The sequence below is a fragment of the Mauremys reevesii genome, linkage group 12 (genome assembly GCF_016161935.1).
Source record: "Mauremys reevesii isolate NIE-2019 linkage group 12, ASM1616193v1, whole genome shotgun sequence".
In the NCBI taxonomy this organism is placed as follows: domain Eukaryota; kingdom Metazoa; phylum Chordata; order Testudines; family Geoemydidae; genus Mauremys; species Mauremys reevesii.
The window spans coordinates 45885122-45892445 of NC_052634.1; positions in this window are offsets into that span (position 1 = coordinate 45885122).

A 7324-nucleotide genomic window follows, 5' to 3' on the forward strand; every position below is an offset into this window, starting at 1 on the left:
CATAGGGCTTCTCCCCTGTGTGGATTCTTTGATGCCTAATAAGGTTCCAACTGCAGTTGAAGTTTTTCCCACATTCACTGCATTCATAGGGCCTCTTCCCTGTGTGGATTCTCTGATGTTTAGAAAGGGCTGAGCTGCTAGGGAAGCATTTTCCACACTCACTGCATTCATAGGGCCTCTTCCCTGTGTGGATTCTCTGATGCTTTATAAGGATGGAGTAATCACATACGTTTTTCCCAAACTCAGTGCATGTATTTTTTCTCTTTCCACTGAGGATTTCCTGTTGTGTTGTGGTTTCCTTGAGGTCCTTCTGAATTTCCTGACAGGAAATACATTTACCCACTTTCTCCCCTGGCTGGTTTCCCTGCTCTCTTTCTGGTCTGTGCTGAATGTCATGGGATTTTTCCTGCTCATGACTCCTGGACACATTCCTTTTCGATCTTTGTGATAATGCTCTGTGTTTATCCACTTGCTCAACATTTTCCTGCTGAGAATTCTGCTCCTCTTTCTCACAAACCCTTGCGTCAGCTGCTGTGATAGAGACAGAAACCTCAGACAGGGATGGAAAGGGGAAGGCCAAACCAATACAAGTACTGGAGAGAGGTCAAATAAAAATCAGGAACTGAACTCCCCCAAGTTCTTCCCCCAAACAGGAGAGAGGAGGGGATCAATTCAGCCTTCACATCCCATCCTAATTCACAGGGGGAAGGGACGAAGCTACTGTCTGGTGTCTGCTAGGGTCTACAGGAAGCCATGAGCTATATTTACCCTAAGGATACGACCCCTGCTAGGGACAATAATGAACTGAGAGACCTTCCAAGGGCTTTGTAGGGCATCCCAGATGTTTCCTTCAGGCACTTACAGATTCTGAGTTGGTTTAATCTTTCCTCACCTGTGCAGGGAGCTCTCAGGATCTCTCTTTCCTCTGAACCCTGGAGGTCTGGGACACATGGCTCTTCCCCTTGTTCCAACTGGGAGATCACATCAGGTTTGGAAACTGGAAACCCTGCTCAGATGAAAGAAAACAAAGGAGTTCAGTTGATTTCACAAGACTGTCATAAAAAAAATACTCTATTAATTTAACTTCAGTGCTTAGTGTGAGCCGGTGTGCCTGAGGCAGGCCACACTGAAAATGCCAAGGTCAGGGCAGGCTGAAAAAGGGAGAGCCGATGCTCCTAAAACTGGTGGTTAACACTGAAGTTAAACTCACTGACCAGTCACAAACTGTGCTTCTGATCCCACACACGGGTTATCAAGAAGCTGAAAAAAGAAATCACAGGGCCCCCTTTATTGCATTCCAGTTCTCCAACTCCCAGTCAGCACGTAGGTCCCGTACAGTGAGAGGTTATTTAAAAACTCTGCTCATATACAAAATGTTTTTCTGACCCCAAAGGGTCAGCCACATTACAAGATCACTATAGGTTTGGATCTTACCCAAAAGACCACACTGCCAGCCAATCCTTTAGCATGGAAAGGCAAGACACAACACGACAAAAAAAAAGTTGTTAAATGGGAAAGCAGTGAGATGCATTCAGAAATCTATATATCAGGTTATTAGCAGTATTGGTGAGTTGCTGGCTTGAAAGTCCATCTGGAAAACATCCACAGCTTGGATGGGTCATTCAGTCCTTTGTTCAAGGCTCAATTTGTAGAGAAGTTGCTCCAGAGGTAGGAAGAGGGACTGAAGACAAAATGGAGATGATGCAGCTGCCCTTTATATTCCCTTTTCCATGTGGGTTGTACTTCCTGTATCCCAAACACAAGCTTCACAGCACATGGCATGGAAAAGCCTTGGAGGTCTCAGCACACAGACATACCCCTGCAGGTCTTGCTGACTCAATAGGTTTATGCCCTTGACCGGGGTGGGCAAACTACGGCCCACGGGCCACATCCAGCCCGGTCCCTGAGCTCCCGGCTAGGGAGGCTAGTCCCTCCCCCACAGCCACACCACCGCGTGGGCAGAGCTGCTGCGGGGTGGGGCTGTGCGCTCCTGCGGGGCAGTGTCTGGCTCTGCGTGGTCCATGTGGCTGCCAGACACGCTGCTCTGAGCGGCATGGTAAGGGGGTCGGGGGGTTAGATACGGGGCAGGGAGGCCCGGGGGGCAGTCAGGGGACAGTTGGATGGGGCGGAGGTTCTGGGAGGACGGGGGCTGGATAGGTGTGGGAGTCCCAGGGGTCTGTCAGTGGGCAGGGGGGTGGATAGAGGTCAGATCAGTCAAGGGACAGGTAGCAGCGGGGTTGGGTCGGGGGTGGGGTCCTGGATATGAACCCATATCCACACCCCCACCCCCGACAGACCCCAGGACTCCTACGCCTATCCAACCCCCCAGTTCCCCATCCCCTGACCGTCTGCCCAACCGTCCCCTGACCACCCCCCAGGACTCTCTGCCCCTTATCCAACCCCCTGGCCCTGGCCCCCTTACCACAGCCATGCGACCCGCCGGAGCTAGACACAAGGTCCCTCAGGAACGCACAGACCAGCCCCCTTACCATGCCACTCAGAGCAGTAGGAGCTCGCAGCCCCACCGCTGCAGCACTGCCCAGGAACCGTGGGCCAGAGCGCTGGTGGCACGGCATGTTGAGGCTGCAGGCGGACAGCGGGGGCGAGGGGACAACAGGTGAGGGGAGGGGGGAGCCTCCCCGGCTGGGAGCTCAGGGGCCGGGCAGGCTGGGCCTGCAGGCCGGATGTGGCCTGTGGGCCGTAGTTTACCCACCCCTGACTTACACGTTAGTTTGTAAAAAGAACAGAAGTACTTGTGGCACCTTAGAGACTAACACATTTATTTGAGGTTTATCTTGCATTTCTTTTGTAAACAATTCTGACTTTTATGACTCGTTACCTGTAGTCACTTAAAATCTTTTTTTTTTTTGGTAATTAACAATTTTGTTTTATTGTTTTATCCAACTAGTGTGTTTGGATTAAAGTGTGTTGGAAACTGCATTTGGGATGTATCTATTGGGTTTCCGGGAAACGGGGCGGGCAAAGCCCGCCCCATGCTAACGGAACCCCCCCCCTCAGCCTAAGGGGAGGTACCACAGGGCCTCAGAAACCCACTAATTGCGGGGGACAACTAATAAAAGAACAGGGACAGGAGTGTGGTCAAAGGGTCATAAGAAGGGATCCCGACGGGGACACCGAGCAGAGAACACCGGACAGCGCCCACTGCTCCTCGAAGGCGTCAAGGGAGCCAGCGGACGCCGCCCAGAGGAACTCCGCCCGGAGACGTAAGCGGACGAGGGATCGGAAACAAGCCCCACAGTCGCAGCAGTCTCCGTCGGCCAACTGCCTCTCCCTGGTCGCGTGGATGGCCTTTTTAGCCAGGGCGAGGAGGAGGTTGACCAGGAGGTCCCGCGACTTTGTGGGGCCACGGATAGGGAGTGCATGGATAAGGAGGTGAGGGGAAAAGTGCAGCCAGAAACGTAACAGAATGTCGGTGAGGAGCCGGTATAGGGGCTGCAACCTGGCACACTCTAGGTAAACATGCGCCAGGGTCTCCCTCACGCCGCAGAAGGGGCAGGTGTCCGGGACAGGGGTGAACCGCGCCAAGTACACACCCGTGCTCACGGCCCCGTGAAGGAGCCGCAAGCTGATATCCCCGGCGGGCCTCGGGACCAGGGTGGAGTACAGGCTGGCCCACCGGGGCTCCTCACCCGCCACAGGTGGTGAGAGGTCCCGCCACTTGGTGTCGGGGCGGGACACGAGGGTGAGGAAGTGAACGGTATGGAGCACAAGCACGTAGAGTTGTTTCCTTGGCGCGGTTTGAAAACGGACCGGCTGCAGATCGTGCAGCCGGCTTGCGGAGAAGGGGCGGGGGGGGCGGTCGGGTCTACGGGGCAGGGGCCCAATGAAAAGGTCCGGAGGGCCCGGGGAGGGGAGTGGGGCGTGCCCTCACGCAGGACCCGGTCGAGGTAGGCCCGAGCAGCGGGCGGCAAAGCGGCCCTCACCTCCTGAAGTACGCGCCGGGGAGTACACGGTCTGGAGAGCCCCATCCGCCGAGCGAGCGTCAGGGGATCCAGCCAGTCTCCACGGTCGTAGTCCAGGAGGTCTCTGACCCTGGTAGCTTCCGCCAGGACCAACCTCTGGCGCACCGCGGGGAACTCCGCCACCTGCACACGGAGCTGGGGGTTGTGTAGCAGGGGCTCTGTGAGGAGATCTGCCCCTCGGTGGCCGCCACGGACCTGGTCGCAGAGAACAGCTTCCAGGTCCGGAGGAGGTCCTGGTAGAAGACCGGCAGCCCGGAGAGGTCTCGCAAAAGACCCCTCGGATCGAGATAAAGGAGCTGCCGGTCGTATCGGAGCCCTCGGAAGCGGCGCAGGAAGGCGTGCGCCAGGGCTCTCCACGCCGGACTACCCGCACCATAAAGGAGCCTCTGCAGTGCCTGGAGGCGGAAGACGTGGACCTGAGTGCGGAGGCACTTCAGGCCCTGCCTGCCCTCCTCCAGGGGTAGGTGGAGCACCCCTGCAGGGACCCAGTGCAGTCCTGGCTAAAAGAACTCCAGAACCACCTTCCGGAGGTCGGTCAGGAACCCCGGGGCCGGGACCAGGGTGTTGAGCCGGTACCAGAGCATGGACAGGACCAGTTGATTGAGCACCAGTGCCCTCCCTCAGAGGGAAAGGCACCGGAGGAGTCCTGTCCATTTCCGGAGCCGCTCCGCCACCCTGCCCTGCAAACCATGCCAGTTCTCCGGCGGAGAGGGATGCGTGGCAGAAAGGTAAACGCCGAGATAGAGCAGTGGACCCGCGCTCCACCGGATGGCCTGAAGCGCGGGTGGGAGGGAGCTCGCCTGCCACCCGTCCCCGACCACTAGGCCAGAGCTCTTGACCCAGTTGACCCGGGCAGAGGAGGCCGCCGAGTACACGGCCTGGCAGGCCTCCACCCGCGCCAAGTCGCCCGGGTCCTGGACCACGAGGAGCACATCGTTGGCGTACGCTGACAGGACCAGCCGCAGCTCCGGCTCCCGAAGCACCAACCCCATCAACCTCCTGCGGAGGAGACAGAGGAAGGGCTCGATCGCCAGGGCGTACAGCTGGCCCGAGAGGGGGCACCCCTGCCACACTCCCCGCCCGAAGCTGACCGGCTCGGTCAGGGTCCAGTTGAGCCTGACCAGACACTCCGCAGAAGCATACAGCACCTGGAGAAAACCCACAAACTGGGACCCGAAGCCTAACGCCTGCAGAGTGCCCAGGAGATACCCGTGGTCCACCCTGTCGAACGCCTTCTCCTGAACCAGGGACAGGAGGGCGAACGACAGACCATCCCTGCACCCAAGCTCCAAGAGATCCCGGACCAGATACAGGTTGTCGAAGATGCTACGGCCCGGGACGGTGTAGGTCTGGTCTGGGTGGATCACGTCCTCCAGCATGGCCCCCAGCTGCAGCGAGATGGCCTTGGCTACGATCTTGTAGTCCGTGCTGAGGAGCGAGATGGGACGCCAATTCCGTAAATCGCGGAGGTCCCCCCTCTTCGGCAATAAAGCGAGCACGGCTCGCCTGCACGAAAAAGGGAGGACCCCGCCCCGCAAGGACTCGGCCCAGACGGTGACTAGGTCTGGGCCAAGGACGTCCCAGAACATGCGGTAGAACTCCACGGTCAGCCCGTCCATGCCCGGGGATTTATTGGTGGGCATGCGACGGAGGGCTTCCGAGAACTCGGCCAGAGTGAGAGGCAGCTCTAGCCGGTCCCGGTCGCCCGCGCTGACCGTCAGGAGTCCGTCCCAGAGCACTTTGCAAGTGGCAGGATCGGTCGGATCCGGGGAGAAAAGGCGCGCGTAGAAGGTCCGGGCCCTCTCGCACATCTCCGCCGGATCTGTGAGGGGGGAGCCGTCCTCCGCCAGGAGGCAGGTGACGTGCTTCTTGGCCCCCCTCCGTTTCTCCAGGGCGTAGAAGAAGCGGGAGCCGCGATCCATCTCCCGAAGGAGGCGGATGCGGGATCGAACAAAGGCGCCCCGGGCCCGATGGTCTTCGAGGACCCGGAGCTCCTCCCACTTCTCCTGGCACGCTCCACAAAGGGATGGATCCTCGGGGCTGGTGGCCAGACGCCTCTCCAGCTCTAAGACCTCCCGCTCCAACTGCCCTATCGCCGCATCCCTCCGTCGGCTGGCGCCCCGGGTGTAGTCACGGCAGAAGAGCCAGGCGCGCACCTTCCCCACATCCCACCACCGCCACGCCGAGGGAAAGGCGCGCCGCTGCCCTCGCCAGGCCATCCAGAACTCCCGGAAGGACGCCACGAAGCCCCCATCCTCCAGCAAGCTGTTGTTGAAGTGCCAATAGGCCGGCCCCGGCCTCTCCGCGCAGAGAGAGGCCGTCACGGTGACGAGGTGGTGGTCCGAAAAAGGGGCCGGCCGGATGCTGGAGGACTGGGCCCGTGAGAGATGGAACCGGGACAGATAGATGCGGTCCAACTGGGAGTGGCACGACCGATGGGCTTCCACCCAGACATAGGTGTACGTGGAGGCGTCGTCCGGGTGGTGGTCGCGCCAGACGTCCACCAGGGAGTGATGGGCGACGATCTCCCTGAGGACGTCCGCGGCGGCCGGGCTATGCTCGGTCCCCGAGCGGTCCCGCTCCTCGAGGACGGTGTTAAAGTCCCCGCCCAGGACCAGGCAGTCGCGAGGATCCAGGGAGCTGAGGAAGGCGGACGCCTGCCGATAGAACTGCAGCCGCTCTGGGGCCGATGTCGGGGCATAGACGTTGATGAGGTTGACCACAAGCCCCGCCATGCGGACCCGGAGGTGCAGCAGGCGGCCCGGCACAGCCTCGGCGACCCCCAGCACCTCTGGCCATAGGTCGGGGGAGAACAGGGTAGCCACTCCAGCCTGACGGGTGGTGAGACCCCGTCCCCCCACTCCAGCCGCCAGCTAGCTTCGGCGGCCGGATCCGTGTGGGTCTCCTGCAGGAAAACCACGGAGTACCCCCCCTCCCGAAGGAAGGAGAGCACCTGGCTCCTGCGGAAACCCACCCTACAGCTCCGGGTGTTTAGTGTGGCAAAGGTGATGACTGCCATGAGGAGGGCTGGGGGGGATCCACGTCAGCAGGGGCGCTCACGGACCCCGTTGGGCCGCGCAGCAAACCGTGGCCCACCCCGAAGGCGAGCAGGGAGTCACGGAAGCCGCGCGCCCGGTGGTAAGCCGCGACATTCTGCTTCCCGGTCCCCTTGCCCTCCCCTATGAGGGCCCGCGTGGCCAGGAGGATCCGGTGGAAGTCCCCCCAGCGCTGGAGAGCAAGCACAACCTTGTTGCGGGAGCCCCGGACGTCCTCCAAGAACTCCCGCAACTCCTCTCGCAGCGTATGGGGGGGCGGGGTCACTGGCCTCCGGGGGTCCACCA